We start from the raw sequence: 26,970 nt of genomic DNA, 5'->3' as shown, positions 1-26,970 counted from the left end.
AAAGTTGAGACCTTAACCACTGGCCCTACCACCCCCACCGTGTGGCAAATTACTTTTCCTTCTGGACTCTCAATGGTGGTCTGGAAAGCAGCCAAGTCTTCCTAGGCAAGCTCTCATTTTGAATTTGGAAGGGTAGGGAGAGATTATTACTCATGATCTGAGAAAAAGTTGGGGGCAGGGGAGCACTCTAGCTTGTTCTGAAGTTGGGGGGATCACTCCAGCTTGTTCTGAAGTCTGGGGGAGCACTCTAGCTGGCTTTGAAGTCTAGGGGAGCACTCTAGCTGGTTCTGAAGTCTGGGGGAGCACTCTAGCTGGTTGTGAAGTCTGGGGGAGCACTCTAGCTGGTTCTGAAGTCTGGGGGAGCACTCTAGCTGGTTCTGAAGTCTGAGGGAGCACTCTAGCTGGTTCTGAAGTCTGGGGGAGCACTCTAGCTGGTTGTGAAGTCTGGGGGAGCACTCTAGCTGGTTCTGAAGTCTGGGGGAGCACTCTAGCTGGTTCTGAAGTCTGGGGGAGCACTCTAGCTGGTTCTGAAGTCTGGGGGAGCACTCTAGCTGGTTCTGAAGTCTGGGGGAGCACTCTAGCTGGTTCTGAAGTCTGGGGGAGCACTCTAGCTGGTTCTGAAGTCTGGGGGAGCACTCTAGCTGGTTCTGAAGTCTGGGGGAGCACTCTAGCTGGTTCTGAAGTCTGGGGGAGCACTCTAGCTTGTTCTGAAGTCTGGGGGAGCATTCTAGCTGGTTCTGAAGTCTGCAGTTGAATTCGAGGCAACCCAGTTATTTCAGGCAGCTGTGGTTTCACTGCTGATGGTATTTGGGAGAGGTTCTTACTCCCAGGCTCAAGAGCCTTACTCCTTCTGCTGTAAGTTCAGGGCAAGGCCAGGAGGGAGGAAACTTAAATTCTAGCCTGGGCTTCTTTTACTTAGATGGGGGTCAAATCTCTAGCCTTCTAGATTCTTCTTGGAAAGCACAGATATTTATTTGCTTGGCTTCCCTCAGAATGCTAGTTGGACGGGTCAAGGATTGCGCGGGTGGGCGGCATCATGTGGTCAGGGCAGTGCAAAGGGGACGTCTTCTGTGGAAGGTACCAGTGCTTCCCTCTGAGGGAAACGTGGTGTGCCACCCAGGGAGAGAAGCTCTGCACAGGGATATTTTTGAGACTGATGCAGAATCCTCAGCAGTGACGTTCCAGTGACTCAGCTGGTGGGCGGAAGTGATTTTAAATAATGACAGTATCACCATCTCCCTCCTACAGTGTCACACATCACCAAAATACACACTCACTGGCCCTGAACCCACTGACTCAGCCACTCTGCGCGGTGTTGAGGAGAATAAAGGGAAGGAACACAGGTGGGTCGCAGGCTGTACCGCTGAGCCATGCGAACCGTTCTGCATGTGGGGAGCAATGTCTTTCTCTTCCTCAGAAACAAGTGCAGAAAAACAACGGTGGGAAAAGGTCACCTTGTCTATCCAGCGTCCGATTTTAAAACAGTCCTCTAGGAGTTAAGTGCAGCATAATTATAGCCACCATTATCGGGAAGAGGCCACTCAAGCTAATTAGAAAGGGAAGCCACCCAATTGCAGTTAAAAACATGTAGAAACTGGTAGCACTTTTGGAGAGGAAGAGACCGCAGAGATTGAATAGAACCATTAACAGATGTCTGTGCAGCCAAAACAACAGGAGAATCAGCTCAGCTCAGAAGTGCAGGTCATAGCCATGCTTGGAGCTAATGAGTGACCAAAACAGTGCCTGTCACCAAGGCAGCCTTGTGTCCTCCCTGACCCTGGGGGCCTTCAGAGGTAAGGGGTCAGTTAAGGACTCTGGCTTGAGAGGGATTACAATGACCCCAGCAACAGGCCGCGGAGGGAGGAAGGGAAGGGAGGTTTCCTAGGAGCTGCCTCCTCATGAATAAACATGAATTTGAGGTAGAGAGGGCTGTGTTGGAATAGAGATGCCGAGTATGGCTAGAGTGCGCCCGCCGTAAGAACGGCAGGCTGCGATGGTTAGAGGCTTCAACTCCACGCCTCACCTATGCCAGAGTCTAGGGCTCCCGGTGGAGAGCTGAGACCTGGCGGTTTGCTGTTATGAGTATCGTATTGAGAAGCAGTCATAAGCTGGAGGCGTGGCTCAGTGTGCCTGATGCCTTGAATTCTACAGAACCACAAGCAAACAAACAGACCACGGTAGCCGGTGAGGACACATACAGATGAAATAAGGTCTGATTCTTGCTGAAAACGAGTGTCGGGTGTGGTGGCTGATATCTGTGACACCAGCACGTGGGAGGCTGACAGGGGACCTTGGGGTCCCGAGCAGAAAGCCAAATAGATTTCTCCCCCGTCTTTTCCTTTCCTCTCTGTTTCTCTGCACATTTACTTTAGAAAACTCAAAACTGTAAATTCTTTCTTCTTAGAAATGTCCATGAATCCTTTCGGAGAGTCTATTGCCATTTTGTTGGCTCTGTGACCTGGAAATGTCTCTCAAGCCGGCAGAGGCCAGAAAAGGGTGTCAGATGCCCTGGAGCTGGAGTTACGGACAATTGTGGGCTGTCCAACATGAGTGCTGGGAAGCAAACTCTAGTCCACTGCTCCTATCCCACATTCTTTTAGTGATTATGCAAAAAAATCTGTCTGTATGTCTGTCTATCTTCCAAGACGGCGTTAAGCTCACTATTCATCCCAGGCTGGTCTTGCCCTCACGATCCCCCTGCCTCCACGTCCATTTTATAGCTATGTGTCACCATAATGTGTCACTTAATCTTTTCTTTCTAGACAATGTCTCACTATGTATCCCTGGGTGGAACTCCTGTGTAGACCATGCTGGGCTCAAACTCACAGAGATCCTCCTGCCTCTGCCTTCTGAGTGGTTGGGTTAAAGTCATGAGCCACCACACCCCACACTTGATATATTCTTAAAGATCCAGTTTGCCACACTCTAGGTGTATATGCTAGGAGGTCATGTACATCTGTCTGCAGAAGGTCTCTACCTTATGTTCACAGGAGTTCGTTCTTAGTGGCAAAAATCTGGAAACAACCCAAGCACACTTACTGAGAGGAGAATGGATGAATGAATTGTACATCCATATAACGGAATGCCACTCTGTTATTAAAATAAATTAGCAACGTGTGAAATGATAGCATGAGTGACTCTCAGGACAGTGCGTTGCTCTAGAGAAGCCAGACACAAAGACGACACACTGTGCTCTACAAAGGCAAGTTCATCTACAGTAGAGGAAGTGGCTCGATGGCCCTGCTACAGTGAGAACAGGACACCTGACTGCAGTGGGAAGGAGGGATCTTTGCGAGGTGCAGGCGTGTGCTGTATCTGTGTGTGTGCCATGGGTGCACACGTGTGCAGGTGTGCAGACACCGGGGGTCAGCCCGGGGTGGTGTTCCTCAGTCAGTGTCTACTTTGTTTTGTTTGATTAATTTTTTTTTTTTTAGAAATTTATTTTGTGTATGAATTTTTTGCTTACAGGGATGTATTGCATTCCTGGGGTCCAAAGAGGTCAAAAAAGCGAGTCAGATCCCATCGAACTGGAGTTACAGATGGTTGGGAGCCATGGCGCATGCTGGGCACTGCACTCCTCCGCAAGGGCAACAATTGCTCTCCACCCCTGAGCCAGCTCTCCAGCTCCTGTTGTTTGTGTTTTGAGACAAAGTCTTTGACCTGAAGCTCATGGAGTAGGCTGGGCTGGTTGGCCAGTTAGGGCCGGTCTCTGCCTCCCCAGTGCTGGGATTACAAGCACTCGCCACCGCACCCAGCTTTTTAGTGTAGGTTCTGGGGATCGAACTCAGGTCCTCGGCTGCACAAGGCAAGCACTTTGCTGACTGAGTGCTGCGAGCCTCAATGGTGTATGCATTCGGCTGATTATGACAAAGCTAGACCTGGAGGAGTTGAGAACTCTTCCAGAGGATGAGGCCAAGGCTCAAGGAGTCTTGGTGATACTGACTTTTGATTGTTAGCCGTTTCCTGAGATGAAGTTCTCGTAGGCTGTTGTAGCTTTCCCATCATCCCCTGGGCACAATTTCCACTGTACAATTAAAGTGTTCATATACCTTCTCCAGCTGTGCGAGGACAGACACAGTCAGAATCCCTAATGTTGGGCTTTTCTGTAATTATCGTCATTAGCAGCCTCCTGCCAGGATCGTCCCTGGACAGATGAAAGGATCTTATCTGAGGTACCTCACAGACTCTCTAAGAACAGACTTAAGCACCCAGACTATGTGTTTGAGAAGGCCTGGCGGATGTGCTAATTAAGCTTAACTTTCTCCTTTTCCAAATCTTATCTCTAGTTTTAGATCTCCCTTTAACAATTACCAGGAGCATCTAGCTGTGATGGAAGTTGCCTAGCCAAGTTGCCTAGCAACTGAGCACACTTCTCCCACCCTGCCAGAAAATGGCAGATAGCTTGGACAGATAGGACACACACACACACACACACACACACACACACACACACACACACACACACACACACGCAGTTTTATTTTCACTCATGACTCAGCAACTTATAGATTCTTAACATTTTCAACTAACCACGTCTATGAATATAGTTGAGTGTGTAAATCTCTCTTCTTAGATATTAACCGAATTTAGCCTTTAGTTAATTCATTTCCCCACTAGTCACTTCCCTTTTGGGTTGCAGATGACGGTTGTCAATTACTGCTCCTTTGTGTGGATCTTATTGCCCCTCCTTTTGACCCTGAGGGAATTCAAGCCTGGTGACCTTGCCTTGGCCAGAGCATTGCTATTGCATGGGTATATAACTGTGAACCTCAGAGACTTGAGGACAACATTTACTGGAGAACTAGATGGAGAACTAGAAGAACAAGATGGAAGATGTGGAGGAGCCGGGTGGGGGAAGAACTAATGGGTAAGAAGAAAAAGACCAAGATGGGCAGAACTAAGATGAAGGAATCAAGATAGCGCTTAGAGGGGATGGCAGATAAATGTAGAGAGAAATCCGGCAAGAAAGGAGCTGGGTAGTCATGAGAGCAGAAGAGGAGCTGTGTAGACAGGACGGACTCCGAAGAACAAAGTGCACGGACTAAAGAGTTTCGTGTATGTAGATTTAGTAGAGAACCCCTCAGATTAATCCGTCGCTGGTAGCGTCTCTTCTGGAACTCTGGGTGAAGGCTATCGAGGGGCTGGACCCCGATAGCTTTGGGGAATTGAGCAACCCCTCCCCTCCCCCATCCTCATGTTCTATCTTGATTGTTAGAGTGGAGAGCACATTAGGTTTATGGAGAGGGATTAGAATGTATCAGTAGTGTGGAGCGTGGTTAAACTTGAACTCTTCGTAGAGATGGACATCTTTGTCCATTCGTAATGCTACACTGAGACCTTGGACCAGGTACCTTATCAACATGGAAATTGAGTTCTTGGAGTTCTGGAGTCTGGAGCCCAACCAGATGACAGCGTGTCAGGGGCCCGTGAAGACTCTTTGGACAACTTTCTCTGTATCCTCACTGATTCAGGGAAGGGGCTCGGGGGTTTGGGAGTGGGGCAGCAAGTTTTCTGGGTCTCTTTTATCAAGGTGAATACTATTCATGAGGACTCTGCCTTAAGACCTAATGGCTTCCAATGACCCTACTTCCTGATACCATCACCTTGGGGCTTAGGTTTCAACATAGAAATTTTGGTGGGAAACCCAAATACTCAGTCTCCAGCAGTGGATATAACTGATTGAATATAAAGTATATTTAAGTAAAACTTATTCTAAGAAGCAATAATATATTTTCCTTTAACAAACCCTGAAATTAAAAAAAAATGCAATTTCTTTCTTATCCCAGGTGAGGTCTTGTTCACATAGTGGCATCAGGGTAGATGCTCCAGTGTGGAGTCTTGTGATGATACACAGTACAAAGCTTGCCCAGGGTTACCCCCAGTCCATCCCTGGGCTCTGTGATGACGCAGGCAGAGGTTGGTTAACAGGAAGCCCAGCATGTGGTGGCTCCACGCAGCTCCCTGGGGAGAACCTTTGCTGTCAGAATCCTGTGCAGCCCACAGTCACCCGTTTGTGGTGAGTCATGATCATCTGTCTACAGGGATGAAAGCTCTGTGATTCAAACACGTCAAGGTTGATGGAAATATTAAGGGGTCTCTTCCTCAGGGGGAAATGAAAAGTTTGTCTTTAAATATTTCATTTCTTTTAAGAGATGTCACATCAGCTCACTGTTGAAGCACTGATTCATTTAGAAGAAATCTTGTCAGGGTTTGTGTTTGGTTAAGGACAAAAATTCTTCTTGGTGAAGACAGTGAAGGGCTCGGGAAAAGCAGATTCTTGTCAGTGTTTGGGAAACCTGAGGAGGACCTGCTTCACTTCTGTCACAGGAGCCCTGGTTCCTGCTTCCAAGGTGGGGGACATGGGTATGTTTGTCACCAGCTGGGCAGAGACTAATTCTCTCGCCTTCAGCATAGGACCAGGCAGGGCTGAAAGAACCGGGATTATAGTTCATGTAATTAAGGAATCATCACAAAGTTGGCAGTTATCAGATGGGATCTGAGAGAGATTTTGAAAGAGGATTGTGTCCGTTGTGAACATTGCTCAGCTATCCATTCCCTCCAATGGGAGGGGGAGAAAGTGAACCAGCCTACAACTGCCAGTCTGGAAATCCTGCCCACCAGACGGCTTAGGATGTTTGCCAATCACTCCTGGAGTGAGGGACAAGAGAGGGGGGAGAGGTAAGGTAGGAGTGTGAAGTGTGTGTGTGTGTGTGTGTGTGTGTGTGTGTGTGATGGGTATGTGTGCATATGAGAGCGTGTATATATGGCCAGCACTGGTCTGGCTAGTGAAGCTGCTTCTGGGCAGCCCAGAGCCCACCAAGCTCACCCTCCCCTGGTCATCTGAGGTCTCTTTGAATTCTGGAAATGGTGAGTCTGTGAAGTCAGTGATACCCTCAACCACTTCAGGAGAGTTCAGTTTACACCAACAGGCGTGCTTCATTGTTAGAGGCCAGGGGAACTGGAGAAGGAACAGAAGGAGACATGATAAAAGCCAGGTCTAAAGAGTTTGCTTTCTTGGGCTTAATGGCAGCTCCAAATTCTCATGGGCATTCGTTAAGTAATTAAAAAAAAGAGGAAAGATGTATGTGTTACTGTTAGGGTCACTGTTGCTGTGATGAAACACCATGACTAAAGCAACTCGGGGAGGAAAGATTTATTTAGTTTACACTTCCGTATCACTGTTCATCATTGAAGGAAGTCAGGACAGGAACTCAAACAGGGCAGGAACCTGGAGGCAGGAGCTGATGCAGAGGCCATGGAGGGGAGCTACTTACTGGCTTGCTCCTCATGGCTTGCTCAAACAGCTTTCTTATAGAACCCAGGACCACCAGCCCAGGGATGGCACCATCCACCACGGGCTGGGCCCTTCCCTATCCATCACTAAGATAGTTCCCTACAGGCTTGCCTACAGCCCGATCTTATGGAGATGTTTTCTCAGTTGAGGTTCCTTCCTCTCCGGTGACTCTAGCTTCTGTCAAATTGACATGAAACTAGCCAGGACAGCTATAAAGTAATTCAGTAATTAAAAAGAGAAGGAAAACTAATTTGTTATGAGGTAATTTTACTAGACACCAGAAAGCCAAGACTGGTGCCCTCCTGCAAGAATGGGCCCACCATTCAGCCTTTTAGAAAAAATAACAGTGGTAAACACACTGGAGGATGGTGGTTGATATATATGAAAGAAATGGAAACGGCATCTCTGGTCCCAAACACACTGATGCTAATAACAAGTTATAGTTCTGAGTGGTACCAGAAGTGATGGAGTTGGTCTTCATGCCTTCCCAGCCCTCTGTGAGGGAAGTGGTGTCGCCTTCTCCATTCTGATGAAGACACTAGAGAGTTAGGGGGAGGTGCCACGGCCCACTCTTTTTAGTTAGAGGTGTCCCCTGACAAGGAGCTGTTCTGTTCTCCCAGAAACACTGTGGGACCACAAATTGTCCTCTGACCTCCACAGGCACACCATTGGCTTGAGTGCAACACACACACACATACACACACATACACACACACACACACACACACACACACACACACACACACACACACACGTGCCCGCAAAAGAGAGAGACAGAGAGACAGAGAGAGAGATCATTCTGCAAAGTTGTAAAGGTAGAGCCTAATTGTAATGGAAACCTCAGGCTGTTGGAGATGGCAGGACCACGGGACATCCCCCATGAAGAAGAGCCCGCTCAGGAGAGGGACTACGTGTGCTGAAGACAACAGAGCTGCCCAAGCCTTTGGTGCACAGATATTTTATCGTTATCTCTAGCTGCTGGACACGGACCGAAGGATTTGGTCTACACCTTGCTGACCCTTGATGTTGCTCGGGTCCAATCTTTCCTTTCTATGCCCCCATTTCTCTCTTTTTGGTGTTATCAATTAGAAATACAGCCAGTCAGTTTTAACTGATACAGAAACTAGCTTAATCTTCTCAGGGTGTGTCATTCAAATAAAATTTGCTGAACTTTGCTGTGAGTAGAAGGTATATTCAATCTGTGTCCAGGGTTGAGTATAGCTCTTGCATCTTTGATGATTAACAACTGTTCCCTGATCCCCTTCCTGTGGGGAAGAATTTCATTTTCTTTGTTTCAGATTCCCCAATATTATGTGTATTGCCATGCTCCAAAACACCTTCCTAACTCTACAATTTTCTTGCCAGTGTAATGCTTTAAGATAGTTTAGAAAACACGTGTTAACCCAAGTCATATAGTCTAATAGACGGCAATTGTAAGAATATTGTATCCTACCGCTGTTAGCATTCAGACCCGCCCCTTGGGGATCCACCCACCCATTTTACGTAAAACCCCCTTTAAGAGGGAAAAAAACCCTCTCCCCTTTATTTTCTTCTTCTTCTTCTTCTTCTTCTTCTTCTTCTTCTTCTTCTTCTTCTTCTTCTTCTTCTTCTTCTTCTCCTTCTCCTTCTCCTCCTCCTCCTCTTCCTCCTTCCTCTCTCTCCCCTCCTATGAGGTGCATCTCTCTCTCTCTCTCTCTCTCTCTCTCTCTCTCTCTCTCTCTCTCTCTCTCTCTCTCTCATAACTGAAAGGTTTTCTGTTTCCCAGCTGGCAGGTGGTTGGGACAAATCTCTCTTGCCTGCCAGTCCCGCAGTCACTCAGAACCAAGTAAACACACAGAGGCTTATATTAATTAAAACTGCTTGGCCATTAGCTCAGGTCTACCACTGACTAGCTCTTACAATTAAACTCAGCCCATTTCTGTTAATCTATATGTTGCCATGTGTTCCATGGCTTTACCTGTGTGCCATTACATGCTGCTCCCTTGACGGTGGGCTGGTACCTCCTGACTCAGCCTTCCTCTTCCCAGAATTCTCCTTGTCTGTTTACCCTGCCTATACTTCCCACCTAGCTACTGGCCAATTAGCTTTTTATTTATCAACCAATCAGAGCAACACATACAGAACATCCCACAGCTCTCTCTCTCTCTCTCTCTCTCTCTCTCTCTCTCTCTCTCTCTCTCTCTCTCTCTCTCTCCTTCTCCCTCCCTCCCTTCCCTTCTCCCTTTCCCCTTTAATAATAAAACTTTCCACATGGGTGCATGGGGTGACTTTCCACTGTGCCCCCTTGGCCGCCGCCTGCTGTATCTTCGTGGTATATCTCTGTCTCACCCTCTGCGGGACACCATGGCTCACACCCACTGAGGCCGCCCTGTGCTGTTTTACAAAAAGTGGCCATAACAACCTTTCTCTCCATGCACGTTCTTTCAGAACCGTGCTACTCCCTCATCAGGAGGTTGAGTCTCCACCCCTGCCCCTTGAGCCTAGTCTGAGAGAAGGCATTCTTTGAACTTGTGATGCTGGTGGTCGTGAAAGACGGCAATCCTTCTGCCTGCCATCCCTCCCTCCACTCCCACTTCCTCTGGACCTCTGAGCCTCTGGGTAAGAAATCTGGTTACCCAAAGCTTACCGTATTGTATTCCTTATAGCAAAGGGGGAAAGAGAGAGAGAGAGAGAGAGAGAGAGAGAGAGAGAGAGAGAGAGAGGAGCCAGCCCTGTCATCAGTTGGCAGCAGCTTTCCAGACTAAGTGGTGACCCAGCAGTGAACTTTCAGGCAGTCATCATGTGCGTACAGCTATGGGAGAGAGAGAGAGAGAGAGAGAGAGAGAGAGAGAGAGAGAGAGAGAGAGAGGGAGAGAGAGAGACAGAGACAGAGACAGAGACAGAGACAGAGACAGAGACAGAGAAAGATCCACATAACACTAGGCAATAATGCATTGCTATTATTATTTTAGATCAAGTTTGGGACCAATTTGCTACACAGTAATGGTGAGAATGATATGTATATATTGGATGCTAGGTGCTTTGTGGAGATTGCCTCATTTAATTCTGATTACCCCATAAGCATTTATACTCACTATAAGAGAAACAATCTCTCCAAGGTCATATGGATGTGAACCTGAGATTTCAATTCAGAGAAGCTCTCAACACCCAAAAAGTCTCAACCACTGAGCCCAGCTCCTACAGCATCCTTGTCTTCTGCTGGGTCACAACATGTTCTCTGAGTCACATTTTTATTGCCCTGTCTCCCAGCAGCAGAGAAGCATAGAGAGTGAGCAGAGGGGGAGCCACCCAGCCTTCATGCCTCCGACCAAGCCTGAACCCCAATATTATAGCCTTATCCCTTTAGTTTTAAGAGTGAGAGTTGCTCATAAAAGTTCCCACTGGCGGGATGTGGGTGGAAGCATGTTATTTCACATTAGTCATATATGATCACTGAAAATGAGTTTATGGGAAGCTTTCCAATGGAAACTTCCCCCCCCCACGTTAACAAATAAAGAAATGGGCTTCACTCTGGGGTTTCATGCACACGTATCTTTATACTTTATTCTTTTCAGTTCTACCACTGCCTTCTGCCTGCCTCTCCCCTCCGCTGGGAAGTTTTCATGACAGCTGAGGGGAGAGAGGAAGAAAACAAAGAGAAGGGAAGACACAGTGAAAGCAGGACCCCGTGCTCAGGAGCCAGGTGCAGCTGAGACGGAAGCCAGAGGCAAACATTCATTCGCTGTCATTAAAAAGCTGCACTGGAGGAGGGGCCGGCCGGGCAGCTCAGTAGGTAGAGGCGCTTGCTGCCAAGCCCGAAGCCTGAGTTTGCCTCCCAGGGCTCATGATGGAGGGAGAAAGCCAACCCCTGCAAGCTGCCCTCTGACCTCCAGACACACCGGGGCACATGCTGCCCACCCCGCCAGCCCCAAAAGCTGCATAGGCAGGCTCCGAGAAGGTAGGCCCTTCACTGAGTGCTGAGTGGCATTCCCCTCAGCTCAGGTGAGTGGAGCTGCTGAGTACTGGGTGGATGGAGTCAGTTACTCCTCCTCAGGCTGGGATTTCAGAGGACACTTCCCAGAGGAAACAGCAGTAGACTTGTCCCTTAAAGGAAAAAAATGGCGAGCCAGGCCAGTGGGGGGGGGGGGGCTCTCACAGGCCAGCCCAGGCCAGTGGGGGGGGGTGGCCTCTCACAGAGCGACAGCGCACATGTAGCATGGCATTCACAAAAGCCCGGAGTGTTTAGTAAAGGAGGGTAGAGGGCTGGTTGGAGAGTACTGAGAGGGAGTGCTGTGGGATGGTCTGTATGTCAAATTGCCCTGATTGGTCAATAAATAAAACACTGATTGGCCAGTGGCCAGGCAGGAAGTATAGGCGGGACTAACAGAGAGGAGAAAAGAAAGAACAGGAAAGCAGAAGGAGTCCCACTGCCAGCCGCTGCCATGACAAGCAGCATGTGAAGACACCCGTAAGCCACCAGCCATGTGGCAAGGTATAGATTTATGGAAATGGATTAATTTAAGCTATAAGAACAGTTAGCAAGAAGCCTGCCACGGCCATACAGTTTGTATGCAATATAAGTCTCTGTGTTTACTTGGTTGGGTCTGAGTGGCCGTGGGACTGGCGGGTGACAAAGATTTGTCCTGACTGTGGGCAAAGCAGGAAAACTCTAGTTACAGGGGAGCCTGGCCTGGGGGTGGTAGAGGACCCTGGGAGCTGATACAGTTTAGATGTTGTCTCCTGGGTGATGGGAGCCATGACGAGTCCGCTCACATGTCACTTCTATTACCTGGTATGGATATGGTTCTGTCAGCACCAGTCCTGAAACTGGGCCATGTATTTCTTCAAAGCAGGAATCTTTTCTCTCTGTCTCTGTCTCTCTTTCCTTTTTTTTTTTTTTTGGTTGTTGTTGTTTGTTTGTTTGTTTGGTTCGTTCCTTTTTTGAAACAGGGTTTCTCTGTAGTCTTAGCTGGCCTGGAACTCAGGGATCCTCCTGCCTCTGCCTCCAGAGCGCCACTACCACCGGCCAAAGTAGGAATCTTGCGATGAACATTTTCATTTTCTTTTATCACTTGTTCTAAGTAAGGTCTTCGGGGTAAGGCTCCAGGGACCGAGTATGGAGACGAGACGTGCCGGTCCACCCTCAGTACGCTCACAGTCTGCAGAGAGTTGGGGACGTGCAGACACTCCACATGGTGATGCAATGGCAGACCACACATACTGGAGGTTACAGTGAAGCCTCAAAAGCCCCCATTTCCCAGTGAGGACCTCCTCGCCATCACAGCTTCTCAGTGTAACACACTGCACTCCTGTGTGTGGTAATGCAGGAATAAACAAGCCTACTGAGAGGCCAGCGGTGTGAAAGTATAGCAGATACAATTAATGCACCATATGCAGTGCTTGAGAATGAATGACTACATTACTATATTTATGGCTTATGTGTTTGCGCTACGATACTATTGATTAAATTTGTTCTTTGGTAATTTCACACACACACACACACACACACACACACACACACACACACACAGCATCCTAATGAACTTCCCACCCCCTCTTATTTCCATCTCTGTACCCTCCCCCTTCCCATGAGTCCCTTTTCCACATTTGAATTATTTAATTTTGTTTTGTTGCTACTGATTTCCACTAGGGCTGTTGGCCTAACCACAAGTTTAGAACTACTCTTTGGAGCCAGGTGGATTCACTGTTGGGCAGACAGCTGAAGACAATGACTGCCCTGTCCCTGTAACATCAGTAGCCAATTGTTCAGTGGGGAGAGGGAAACCCGATGAGCCCTTCCTGGATTCGTGATTGCCTCTTGACTGACCCAATCGTGTGCAGACCCAGTGCAGGCAACTTCTTTAAACTCAGCCCATTTCTGTTAATCTATGTGCTGCCACATTTTCCATGGCTTTACCCGTGTATCATTACATGCTGCTCTCTGGATGGCGGGCTGGTGTCTCCTGACTCAGCCTTCCTCTTTCCAGAATTCTCTTTGTCTCTAGCTACTGGCCAATCAGCTTTTTATTTATCAGCTAATCAGAGCAACACATCCACAGCATATAGAACATCCCACAGCACTTTGCTGTTTCAATTATTTTTGTCATTTATTCATGTATATGTGTAAGTGTCTATGCAAGCATGTGCAGGTGCTCCCAGAAGCTAGAGGAGGACATGGGGTACATCGTGTAGGTACAGATGACTATGAGCTGCCTGACATGGTGCTGAGACCAGAACTCAGGTCCTGGGCAAGAGCCTTGAGTGCTCTTAACCGCTGAGCCAAGCCTTCATCCCTTGGTAATTCTCATGTGAAATAATTCTATGTAAAAAGATGATGGTTTCTATGTAGGCAATCTTCATAGCAAGTTTTATTAATTGTGCTGAAATTCTTGATTCTCATCTGGTGAAGGCTTCAACCAGACTCTGGGTTGGGGTGCTTCTTTCTCTCTTCTTAATTTCCCCTGACTCCATTTTGCCTCAAGTCAACAGAAGACACAATGAGATCTTTATTATGAGAGAGGAATTAAGGATTCTATACAAACTCAAGTCTCAAGTATATGTCCCTGTGTGTGTCTGTGTATGTCTCTCTGTACGTCTCTGTCTATGTGTGTCTCTGTGTATCTATGTGTGTCCCTGTGCTTACTTGTGTGTCTATGTGTCTCTCTGTATGTGTCTCTGTACGTTTGTATCTATGTTTGTGTTGTGTGTGTCTGTGTGTATGCCTTTGTGTATGTGTCTATGTTTGTGTGTGTGTGTGTGTGTGTGTGTTGTATGTGTCCATGTTTGTGTCTCTGTGGTGTGTGTGTGTGTGTGTGTGTGTGTGTGTGTGTGTGTGTGTAGGATCTATACCTCAGCTCCATCTTGAAAGACCAGTAGGAACTGGTACAAGATGTTTCTGGCAGATTCTGAAGCAGCAGGTCTGCACTCGTCTCCTAACATGAGTAGATGTCATTCCAGAAGCCTCCAGGGCCTCTGCACCCAAACTTCTCTTGAGGAAAAAGTCCTCAGAAGGTGTTAATAGACAGATGTATGAAAGAAAGCGCCGGCTCCAGAGAGCAGTCTTGCTAGTTTGTGCCGATTTTCTGGGGCCTTTCATATGTTAATGTGCTGTTAGCAACAGACTCTTCATCTGCTGAGCTTGAATTCTGCTCTCTGTGGAAGTTCTGGAAAGTTTGTGAAGTGCACACTCTTCAGGGAGGTGTAGAGTAGCAAGTGATTCAGCAACTCTGGAGCCTCCCATCCGGCACTGTCCTCAGAAACAATCACAGGCTCCAGAGACAATACAAACCATCTATTGGTGAACGGTGGTGGGTGCTGAGGACTTGCTCATAGTCCATCCTCACGCAGCCTCTCTCCTTGTGACATATGAATAGCTTGTGGCATTTTCTGTGCCCTGGAGTTCAGCACCCGCAGATACCTGGGTCAGCGCAGTGAGGGTGAACACACATCGGCTTGGGTAGTACAAAGCCCAGTGTTAGTCACGCTGCTGAGGCAGGACAGGAGGAAAGGAAAACTAAGCAGCTATGGGAAGGAGAAAGGAGTCCAGTAGAGTTGCTCACCAGCTTCGAGTCAAGAATTCCAGCCCAATACTTTCTGCTGTGAGGGCCACACAGAGACAAGACTCCCTTTATAGGGAGATATTTTCAAATACGCATTAAAATAGTGAGCATGCATAGAGTAGGGCTGTGTGACTGTTGAGTGTGGCCTTCTTCCTTTCTCAGACATTTTCTGGGAATCTCAGAGACAAGACTAAACCTTTGTTTACAGTAAACACATCCTAAGGTTCCCACAAGGCTGTGTATGTGTGACCTAGGGTTTGACTTTGTCAGCTGCCAGCCCACATCAAGCATGTCAGGAACACCCTATGATCAAAAAACAAAAAACAAACAAAAAAAAAAAAAGAAAGAAGAAAAGAAAGAAAGAAAGAAAAGACTCAATTTAGGCTTCCCCTGGAGAAGCCCACACTCAGGGTTTAGGGTGTGTCTTGTTCTTTCCTGAGTGCCTCGCTTTCTATTGACTTCCATATTTAAAATGTATGTTTAAAATGTTTGTTCTAGTTCAGTGAGATGGTCAGTAGATAAAAGTTTGCTGCACAAGTTTGATGACCTGAGTTTGACCTCTAGAACACACACACACACACACACACACACACACACACACACACACACATCATTTTAAAAATGCCAGATCTAGAGAAATAGCTCAGAAGTTAAGAGCACTGGCTGCTCTTCCAAATTCCCAGCACCCACGTGGTGGCTCAAAATCCTCTGTAAGTCCAGAGAATCCAATACCCCCTTCTGGCCTTCCTGGGCACGAGGCATGCACGTGATGCACACATGCATGCAGGCAAAATACCCAAACACAAAATAATTAAATGAAATTTAAAGGAAGTTTTAAAATATCTTGAAATTCTCTGTGGTATCCACATACCCTGTTTACCTGAGTGAGGGGCCCTAAAACATGAGGAAACTCCTCAGGCTGCAGTGTGGAGCCCCTGGCCCGTGAGTGTGACGGGGAAGGTGTGTCAGCAGGAGAGAGGTCTGTGTTGTAGTTTTCTGTGCAGCAGAACCAGGAGAGGGCACAGACCAGAGTCTCAAGACAAGGGTCTCGATCTCCAGCACCTGGCTGTGTGAGGCTGACAGTTCATGAGATCTCTGTTCGCTCATCTGTAAAATGGGGATGCTGGAGATAAGGCTTACTTCAGGAGACGTCAGTGAACAAGGGATGTGGACTCGTTTTTGAAGCTAAGAGGTCTTAGAAGTGGTTCCTTACCATCATTTCCCCCAAGAGTGAATCAGCCTGGGTCTAAGAATGAGATTGCTTTAGCAGGGTCTCTGTGATGCCGGGCTCAGCAGGGATCCAGCCCGCTGGACTTCCAGTTCTGATCCAGAAGCACAGACTGCCAAGCCGTGGGCACAGGTCCTCACAGCTTTCACCTGACCCCCACCCTAGCTACACTTGGTGGGGGGACGGCAGGCCTCCTCTGGGGCTGCCGGCTGTGTACCGGAAACCCTGCCCCTTTCCTGCGCAGCTTGGCCTCAGGAGTAGTCAGAGGGAGCCCACACAGATGGGGTGGGAGTTGCTGTCTGAGTCCCGGTGCCTCCTGTGTGCCCGGAGCCCAGGGTGGAGTTGTGCTGCCCTCCCCCCCGCCCCCCAGCTCTTTTTCAGCTTCTTTCCTTGTCTGACTGGTGCTCCTTCTTCATAAACACCTGATGCTACTGTGGCCAAGGGTGTGGCTGTTCTCATGGGAGAGTCTTCGTGGATGGAGTGCAGTTTGTTCTAAGAATGGAATTGCAACTAATGGCTAGCGACGGGCCCAGCAAAGAGGCTCCCAGCACCCCACTACCGTGGAGTCCTGCCACCGGAGGACAAAGTGGGGAGTCCTTGGTGTTGACTGAATGGGCCGTAAAACACTTTCCTAACTGACAGGTAGGAAGCTTGTGACGGTGTATATGATCAGCCGTCACTTGTGTAGAAGTGAAAAATCAACGTATCCCTGGGCTATCACACGTTCTGATAATAACTGTTAGTGGGTGTGGTGGTTTGAAAGAAAATGGCCCCCAAAGGGGGAGGTGTGGCTTTGTTAGAGTAGGTGTGGTCTTGTTGGAGTAAGTGTGGTCTTGTTGGAGTGGGTGTGGTCTTGTTGGAGTGGGTGTGGTCTTGTTGGAGTGGGTGTGGTCTTGTTGGAGTGGGTGTGGTCTTGTTGGAGTGGGTGTGGTCTTGTTGGAGTAGGTGTGGTCTTGTTGGAGTGGGTGTGGTCTTGTTGGAGTAGGTGTGGTCTTGTTGGAGTAGGTGTGGTCTTGTTGGAGTAGGTGTGGTCTTGTTGGAGTGGGTGTGGTCTTGTTGGAGTGGGTATGGTCTTGTTGGAGTGGGTATGGTCTTGTTGGAGTAGGTGTGGTCTTGTTGGAGTAGGTGTGGTCTTGTTGGAGGAACTGTGTCACGGTGGAGGCAGGCTTTGAGGTCTCATATATGCTCAAGCCACGCCCAGTGAGACAGACCACTTCCTGCTGCCTGCAAGATGTAGGACTCTCAGCCACTTCTCCAGCACCATGTCTGCCAGCACACTGCCGTGTCCCACCATGATGATAATGGACTGACCCTCTGAACTGTGAGCCCATTAATGTTTTCCTCTATGAGAGTTGCCGTGGTCATGGTGTCTCTTCTCAGCAACAGGAACCCCAAGACAGTGGTGGGGGAAAAGCCCCACACTAACTACCACCAGTAGTTTGAGGAGGTCTACCCTCTAGGGACCTCCACCCCAGTAAAACTAGGTACTCTACTAGCTTTGGAAGAGAATTTCAGCCGGGCGTTGGTGGCGCACGCCTTTAATCCCAGCACTCGGGAGGCAGAGCCAAGTGGATCTCTGTGAGTTCGAGGCCAGCCTGGGCTACCAAGTGAGCTCCAGGAAAGGCGCAAAGCTACACAGAGAAACCCTGTCTCGAAAAACCAAAAAAAAAAAAAAAGGAAGAGAATTTCAGGACAGGTCAGAACTGAAGCACAGTTGGTGAGTTTGTTAGGTCAAGGTAAATCATCTACATGCTTCAGATCCAAGTGTAGGCTTTAGGGGTGCCTGCCAGATACCCAGGAAAAAAAGACAATGGCTACCTACAAGGTGCAGGCTTGTCTAAGGAGGGCCAGCCACCCATATGCGTTTTTGGAATCCTGTGTGTCTAAATTACATTCTCAAAGGATGTAATTACAAGGTTTAAAGATTAAACAAAGTTTAAAAATTAAGCAAAAGGCTTATCTTTCTCATCTTAAAGAATTTCCATTTGTTCCCTGCCCCCCCCCCCACGTAATGTTTTGTTAATTATTTGGGACTTTAATATAATGCACCCCATCACACTTGCATCTCATTCCTCCTAGGTCCACCCTACCACCCTGTGCCACCCCCCATCCCCCCCAAAAAAGCCCATCAAGTCCAATTTGTGCGCTCATATACTCATTGGAGCATGGTCAAACTCCCAGGGGCCAGCCCCTTAAAGGGAACTGAGTCCTTCCCCATTCCCTGCCAGAGGCCGTCAACTGTGACGAGCGACATTTCAGCCTCTTTATCACAATTTAAAGACTGTCTCAATAGCATCATGCCCGGGCTGTCTCTTTTTTATGGGGGTGGGGAGGTTGTCCCAGCAGCCGACAATGTCCCCCACTCCCAGTTATGAGTCTGCAGTCATCAGCACCACTGCAGAGGATGCCTCCCTGCCTGTAGCAGCACGAATCACAGATACTGATATCGTTTCTGTTGGCTGCACAGATCATGGAAGTCTTGCTTGTTGTTGTGTTTTTGGTTGTGTGTGTTTGTTTGTTTTTTGAGACAGGGTTTCTCTGTGTAGCCCTGGCTGTCCTGGATCTCACTCTGTAAACCAGGCTGGCCTCAAACTCAGAGATCCAACTGCCTCTGCCTCCCAAGTGCTGGGATTAAAGGTGTGCGCTGCTGCCGCCGCCGCCGCCACCACCGCCGCCGCTGCCGCCGCCGCCACCACCACCACCTTAAGGAGACTTAATCCAGACAACGGACCATTCTTCATCTTGGATATTTTGTTGTTGCTCGGAGTCAGGGTGATCGTATGGTTTGGCAGTGTATCTGGGAGCAGGAGCTGCATGAGCTCCAGGCTGCTGGCCCTCAGCGCCAGCCCCCCTTTCAGCCCCCCAGGAATGACCATTGTGTTTTCAGCCTGAGGGAAACCCATGCTCCAACAATTTCCATTTGTGAAGGAAGCTGTAAGGTGGCTTCATGAGGTACATTATTGGGTTTGGAGCCACAAACATCCTGGCTCTACATAAGCGCAATTTGTTTTTTTATTTTTTAAGATTCATCTTTATTATTTTTAATTGTGTGTAGGTGTGTGTGTGTCTGTATGTGGGAATGGACATGTACAGGTGCCAGTAGGTGCCAGAGGCATTGGATTCCCCCAGAGCTGGAGTTATGCATGGTTACTGTAGGCTGCCTGACTTGGCGGCTGAACTGAACTCAGGTCTTCTGGAAAAGCAGCAGATGCTCTTAACTGCCAAGCCATTGATCCAGCCCACAGTTCGCTGCTTTTTATATCCTTGTTTGAGAATCCTTTAGGAAAACAAGCACTATGTAATTTCTACTTCTGTTTATTTATTCGTGGTTTCTGTGTGTACATGCATGTGTGTGCAGGTGCATTCAACTGTGTGTGTGTGTGCACGTGTGTAGGCCAGAAGTCCACATCGAGTGTCTTCCTTATTGTTCCTCATCTTATTTATTTATTTACTTTGCATTCCTGGGGATTGAACCTAGGGTATCAAGCTGCAGCCCTAACTCACCACTTTATTTTTTAATTTATATGTTTGTATACACACACACACACACACACACACACACACACACTCAGAGGTCAGAAGACAATTTGTAGGAATATATTTTCTCCCTCTACCACATGGGTCAAGCCCTCCAACCTGCTGAGTCATCTTTTAGGCCCTAGGTATAGATTTATAGAAATGGATTAATTTAAGCTATAAGAACAGTTAGCAAGAAGCCTACCACAGCTATACAGTTTGTAAGCAATATAAGTCTCTGTGTTTACTTGGTTGGGTCTGAGCGGCTGTGGCACTGGCGGGTGACAAAGATTTGTCCTGACTGTGGGCAAGGCAGGAAAACTCTAGCTACAAATGGCGCCCAACGTGTTGGCAAGAGTTTCCACCTAAAACCTGAGAAAAGATTCTAAAATGGAGCTAAAAACAGCTTCCTAATTGTCTCTCTCAAATGAGCGGCAGCTGCCAGTTTGAGCTACTTGTGGGTTCCTGGCGCTGGACCTGCAGTATGGTGGGAATGAGGCCTCTGCAAGTGGCACATTAAGCTGTATGGTGGAATTAGCCTTTGCTAGTACAAAACAACAAAAGAGGTTTCTGGGCTACACGCTGCTTGGATAAAAGCATAGACCCACGTTAGCTCCCAGAGCTGGCGGTAAATGTACCACCTCCATGTTGGGAAGCTGAAGTAGGTGGAGCCAGCAGCCATAGCTCCGTTTCAGTCTTACAAATGCTGCAGTTTAAAGCAATAGATTCACAATAAGACAGATTCAGATGTAATAGTTTACAATGTGTGTAAAATATACATAGGCTTGAAAGAGACAAAAAAGGTGATATATACAGTTATATAAACAAATACGTAGTTCTAAACAATAAAGTCTTTAAAGAGACAGTAAAATTAATATAAAAAATAAGCCACATAATGATGAATATTACACAAAGAATCTGGATTGTGTTGTCTTTGGGATTTTTAACTGCAGAAAAACATTTGATCATAAAAGATGTTGAGTTAAACCAATATGTATATATTAAAGATACCTTGACTTCAAAATTTGGATGTAAGGATGTGTTGCTTTGGAAAGGAGGCTCTGCTTTTGTTCCCACAGAAAGCCAGAGGCTATGGATTTGTTCCAGATTAAGATACATCAGGTTTGACCAGCCAAGACCACCTGAAAGGTCTCAGATGACACCATGGCCCAGATAATCCAACATCCAGATCAGATTCAAGGCAACTGGCTCAGACAATACAGCCTCGTGGACTATTCCATAATCCTAAAATTTTCTTTGTATCCCCATAAGATACAGTGCCCCCCTCCAGCAGGAAGTAGTAAGAGAAGCTACGCCCAAATTCCCAAATTATATGTAATTTTACTTTGTTAAGGTTAAAACCTTACTTTTTGAAAAAAAAAAAAAAAAGGAAGTGCTGTGGGATGTTCTGTATGGCAAATGTGTTGCTCTGATTGGTCAATAAATAAAACACTGATTGGCCCATGGCTAGGCAGGAAGTATAGGCGGGACCAACAGAGAGGAGAAAAGAAAGAACAGGAAGGCAGAAGGAGTCACTGCCAGTCGCCACCCTGACAAGCAGCATGTGAAGATGCCGGTAAGCCATGAGCCACGTAGCAAGGTATAGATTTATAGAAATGGATTAATTTAAGCTATAAGAACAGTTATCAAGAAACCTGCCATGGCCATACAGTTTGTAAACAATATAAGTCTCTGTGTTTGCTTGGTTGGGTCTGAGCGGCTGTGGGACTGGCAGGTGACAGAGATTGTCCTGACTGTGGGCAAGGCAGGAAAACTCTAGCTGCATTGTTCTGCCTGGCAAGTGCTGGAATTGAAGGTGTGCACCGCCCTTGTCAACCTTCAGCCAATCTGCAGATCTTGTCTGCTGGACCCGGGATCTGAGAACTTGAAAGGATGGGGCAGACTACAGTCTAATGCTGTAGACAACCTTACCTCAGCTTCAGTGTACATTTATACACGAATGTAACAAAGAAAGCAATGAGCTAAGGAAGATTGTTGTGTTCAGAAAAACATCATCAGAAGAACATGTAAATAAACACCAGTAAGCACATACTAAATATTAACAGAGCAACCCTCTCCCTGAACTTTCTCAGGACAGAGCAACTGAGCACAGTTGCCTGGCTCATGCTATGGATTATATCTGGGAAAGGAAGAAAGCAAGGCTGCTGGGGAATGTCTTTCTGTACGCTGGGAATATGTTGTTCCCATCGGTTAATAAATGAGCTGCTTTGGCCTATGGCAAGGCAGCCTAGAGGCAGGCAGGAAATCCAAGGAGAGAGACAGGAAGAGAAAGGCAGAGTCTGAGAGGAGACTCCAGCCAGGCACCCAAGGAGCAAGAAGCCAGCAGACTGGTAAAGCCTTGGAACATGTAGCAAAACATAGATTAATAGAAATGGGTTAATTTAAGATATAAGAGCTAGCCATACAGTTTGTAATTAATATAAGCCTCTGTATGTTTATTTGGATCTGAGCAGCTTCGCAACCTGGAGGGACACAGGAAAACTTCCAACTACACAAGGCAGAAGGCCGTATCCAGATTCAGGGTACACTGACCTGATTGGGTTCTATAGTTATGTTGTGACATCCAACAAGAATAAACATGTCTTATAAATTGAATGTAAATGTTTATCACAGGAGGTATGAAAATCATGTCCAAGAACAATCCGGGGAACACAATTCACCTGATGTAAAAGGCCTTCTGCCCCCCCCTCCCCAGCCTCTCCCATAGTTCCCCAAGGTGCTGTTCTCCACGGGTCGTTCCTTTGACTGAGTCCCGACACTCCCTCTCCTCCTCTACCCTATTTTTCGAGGCAGGGGCTCTCACTGGATCTGGAGCTCGCCATTTCAGCTACACTGGCATAAGCCCCCAGCATCCACTTGTCTCTGCTCCCTTCCCCCAGTGCTGGGACTGGGACAAGTGCTCCTGCACCAGCTTTTACATGGAGATCCAAACCCAAGCCCTCAAACTTCACCCCTGGGCATCTCCCAGCACTGGTAGTTGAGATTTGTCAGTTGCATAGAAGTTTTTGGCTCCTAGGCAGATTCTAAAGTGCGGGGCGGGGCTTCGTTCCTTGTGGAACTCTTCCAGAGCTGACTCCACAGGGGGTTCAGGCTCGCTCGCTCTCCTTGCTGCTGCTCCAAAAGTTAATATCTGTGGCCTGGCCGTGACAGTTTCCTCCTAAGGTTGGTGCTTCCTTCTGCCTCACTCACTTAGTCCAGGTCTAACCACCATTAACCGTTTGCTCTTTCTTGTCGACTTTCCTGCACTAGAGATACCAGAGAGCAGGTGAGAACAGCACACTCCTTGGTGTGCCCATAAGAGCACTTCTAGAGATGCTTGGCATGTGGGATGGTAACTGAGTGGGAAAGGCCTGCCCTAAATGTGGGTGACGTCCTCCAGTAAGTTGGCAGCCTTGACAGGACAGGGTTCAGCCAGCTGACGAAGGTGAGTTCTATCATCTTGAGTGTGTCGGCTTCTCCTGTCATTGCTATGGCCATCAGACTCCAGCTTCTTTGGCCATCTACCACGGATTCACACCAGTGACTCTCCAGGGATCTTCTAGGCCCTCAGCAGTAGCTGGGACTGGAACACTGGTCTCTCTCCTCCAGAACTTTCTGGCTGCTCAAGTCGAGCAGCTCCCGGGTTCTCTGGCTCTCTAGTTTGCAGAGAGCTGGGGCTATCCAGACTCTGTGTAAGTCGATCTAATACATCCCTATACAATCATTTCCTATTCTGTTTGTTCTGTTCCTCTAGAGAACTCCAGCTAATACAAGTCAATTAGCAATAGTCTCTATATTTGACAAGCTTAACATTTTACCAGTAATCTGTTCTATATAAAATATGGTTGCCTTGTAAGATGTGGTCTCATCATAGTATTAGGTCCACTATGTTGTTGTTAGAAGATCTACTGTTGTTATAATAGAGATGTTCTTATTTATATGAGCTAAAAGAGAAATACCTCCAGTGAGCAAACGGATGTGTTTACACTAAATTGCTCCCTCTCTCTGGCAGCTGCGGCCTTGTTTAGTGAGTAAGTTGGTTTTCCTAAAACCATCTTCCCAGGAGGCTCAGCGCTCAGGCAGACAGTCCATCTGGGCCTTTATTCAAACATGTTTACATGGTCTTTACCTCATCTGCCTTTCCTTAAAAACTTTTCTGATTACCATGTTCTTTTTCCCCTACAACATCTGTGTGCCTGCCACAGGGGTCCAAAGGGGACAAAGACAACTGTCTCAGCCAGTGTTCTACTGCTGTGAAGAGACTCCATGACCACAGCAGCTCTTATGAAGGAAAACATTTAATTGGGGCTGGCTGACAGTGTATAGGTTTGGCCCATTGTCGTCATGGTAGAATATGGCAGCATGCAGGCAGACATGGTGCTGGAGAGGTACCCGAGACTTCTACATCTGGATCCACAGGCAGCAGGAAGAGAGGAAAGACACTGGAGATTTCTGAGTACCTTCAGGAGCTCCAGGAAACAGTTTGCCTTCGTGCTCAGGCCGTGGGCAGAGGGAAGAGAACACCGTCTTCACTGAGCTTTGTCGTCAACACCGTTTTCCCTCTCCCAAGCTCCTGGTGTTGACTCCCAGCCGCAGGAGGCTCTGACAAGGGCCCAGAATCTGTTGTGTCTATTTCAGCTTTCTCTCCATCAGATTATTATCCCTCAGGTCCTGATGACTCTCACATGTGCATTTATTTTATTTTATGTGCAGGGTGTTTTGCCTGCATGCGACTCTGTGCTCCCTGTGCATGCAGTGCTTGAGGAGACCAGAAGAGGAACTGGATTGTTGGCCACTGTGAGTACTGGGAACCAAACCTGGGTCCTCTGGAAGGGCAGCCAGTGTTCTTAACCACCATCTCTCCAACCTTCTCTCCTATCCATACTAAGAGGCACGTGCTGGATGGCTGTGATCTGAGTGTGTGTGTGTTCATATGTTGAAACAGCATCCTCCCAATGTGAGGCCTTTGGGGGAAGTGATCAAGTCATGAGAAATTGATTCCAATTCTACAAAAGGGATTGGAGACCTTATGAGGGACTGACAAGAGCTAGTTTCATCTCTTCCACCCTGGGAGGACACAGCAGGTGCTGCCTGGGAAGCAGAAAGAAGCTCTCACCACACACCAAATCTGCTGGCACCCTGACCTTGGACTCCTAACCTCCAGAGCGGTGAGACATTAATTGCTGTTGAATTTTGTTGCTGCAGCAGAAGTGAAAAAAGACATGTACTGTCGACATCTTCATCAGTTACAGAGGAAGTTTCAATGAGAGTGCAAGGCATAGAGTGCAAGGCCTAAAGAGTGCAAGGCCTAGAGAGTGCAAGGCCTAGAGAGTGCAAGGCCTAGAGAGTGCAAGGCCTAGAGTGCAAGGTCTAGAGAGTGCAAGGCCTAGAGAGTGCAAGGCCTAGAGAGTGCAAGGCCTGGAGAGTGCAAGGCCTGGAGAGTGCAAGGCCTGGAGAGTGCAAGGCCTGGAGAGTGCAAGGCCTCGAGAGTGCAAGGCCTAGAGAGTGCAAGGCATAGAGAGTGCAAGGCCTAGAGAGTGCAAGGCCTAGAGAGTGCAAGGCCTAGAGAGTGCAAGGCCTAGAGAGTGCAAGGCCTAGAGAGTGCAAGGCCTAGAGAGTGCAAGGCATAGAGAGTGCAACGCCTAGAGAGTGCAAGGCCTAGAGAGTGCAAGGCCTAGAGAGTGCAAGGCCTAGAGTGCAAGGCCTAGAGAGTGCAAGGCCTAGAGAGTGCAAGGCATAGAGAGTGCAAGGTCTAGAGAGTGCAAGGCCTAGAGAGTGCAAGGCCTAGAGAGTGCAAGGCCTAGAGAGTGCAAGGCCTAGAGAGTGCAAGGCCTGGAGAGTGCAAGGCCTGGAGAGTGCAAGGCCTCGAGAGTGCAAGGCCTCGAGAGTGCAAGGCATAGAGAGTGCAAGGCCTAGAGAGTGCAAGGTATAGAGTGCAAGGCCTAGAGAGTGCAAGGCCTAGAGAGTGCAAGGCCTAGAGAGTGCAAGGCCTAGAGTGCAAGGCCTAGAGAGTGCAAGGCCTAGAGAGTACAAGGCCTAGAGAGTGCAAGGCCTAGAGAGTGCAAGGCATAGAGTGAAGGCCTAGAGAGTGCAAGGCATAGAGTGAAGGCCTAGAGAGTGCAAGGCATAGAGTGAAGGCCTAGAGAGTGCAAGGCCTAGAGAGTGCAAGGCCTAGAGAGTACAAGGCCTAGAGTGCAAGGCCTAGAGAGTGCAAGGCATAGAGTGAAGGCCTAGAGAGTGCAAGGCCTAGAGAGTGCAAGGCCTAGAGAGTGCAAGGCCTAGAGAGTGCAAGGCATAGAGTGCAAGGTCTAGAGAGTGCAAGGCCTAGAGAGTGCAAGGCCTAGAGAGTGCAAGGCCTAGAGAGTGCAAGGCCTGGAGAGTGCAAGGCCTGGAGAGTGCAAGGCCTGGAGAGTGCAAGGCCTCGAGAGTGCAAGGCATAGAGAGTGCAAGGCCTAGAGAGTGCAAGGTATAGAGTGCAAGGCCTAGAGAGTGCAAGGCCTAGAGAGTGCAAGGCCTAGAGAGTGCAAGGCCTAGAGTGCAAGGCCTAGAGAGTGCAAGGCCTAGAGAGTACAAGGCCTAGAGAGTGCAAGGCCTAGAGAGTGCAAGGCATAGAGTGAAGGCCTAGAGAGTGCAAGGCATAGAGTGAAGGCCTAGAGAGTGCAAGGCATAGAGTGAAGGCCTAGAGAGTGCAAGGCCTAGAGAGTGCAAGGCCTAGAGAGTGCAAGGCCTAGAGTGCAAGGCCTAGAGAGTGCAAGGCCTGGAGAGTGCAAGGCCTGGAGAGTGCAAGGCCTAGAGTGCAAGGCCTAGAGAGTGCAAGGCCTAGAGTGCAAGGCCTAGAGAGTGCAAGGCATAGAGTGAAGGCCTAGAGAGTGCAAGGCCTAGAGAGTGCAAGGCCTAGAGAGTGCAAGGCCTAGAGAGTACAAGGCCTAGAGTGCAAGGCCTAGAGAGTGCAAGGCATAGAGTGAAGGCCTAGAGAGTGCAAGGCCTAGAGAGTGCAAGGCCTAGAGAGTGCAAGGCATAGAGTGAAGGCCTAGAGAGTGCAAGGCATAGAGTGAAGGCCTAGAGAGTGCAAGGCCTAGAGAGTGCAAGGCCTGGAGAGTGCAAGGCCTGGAGAGTGCTCTCTGTGGGAGAAGTCATAAGCAGGAAGTCTATTCTTCCTTATTCCTAAAGAGGAGCAACATTCCATTGTTGCAATAATTGCAGGAGAAGCAATAATTCCATGATTACTGACTGAGATCTAGCTTCTAAATATTCTCTTCTTGACATTTATATCAGTCTTTAGCAGATTAGTCAACTTTCCTTTGTTCTATTAGAAGAGAGTGCAGAGGACAGTACCTTGAGCTCATCCAGTGAGGACTCTAAAGGTAATGCCAGCCAGGCATAGTGGCGTGTGC

At 48.1% G+C, this 26,970-nt stretch overlaps 1 long non-coding RNA gene across 1 annotated transcript in view; it reads left to right on the top strand.

Moving 5' to 3' along the window:
- The first annotated feature begins 1,026 nt into the window (after positions 1 to 1,026).
- The window catches only part of LOC121824382 (uncharacterized), a 29,271-nt gene continuing 3,327 nt past the window's right edge, over positions 1,027 to 26,970 (top strand). The window contains exons 1-2 of the long non-coding RNA XR_006066261.2: positions 1,027 to 2,184; positions 24,290 to 24,373. This is a non-coding gene — a long non-coding RNA (uncharacterized LOC121824382). The remainder of the gene's footprint in view (positions 2,185 to 24,289; positions 24,374 to 26,970) is intronic.

Source organism: Peromyscus maniculatus, chromosome 20, assembly GCF_049852395.1.
Source record: "Peromyscus maniculatus bairdii isolate BWxNUB_F1_BW_parent chromosome 20, HU_Pman_BW_mat_3.1, whole genome shotgun sequence".
In the NCBI taxonomy this organism is placed as follows: Eukaryota; Metazoa; Chordata; class Mammalia; order Rodentia; family Cricetidae; genus Peromyscus; species Peromyscus maniculatus.
The sequence above is the reverse complement of the archived record's forward strand: the minus strand, read 5'-3'. Positions and strand labels throughout refer to the sequence as shown.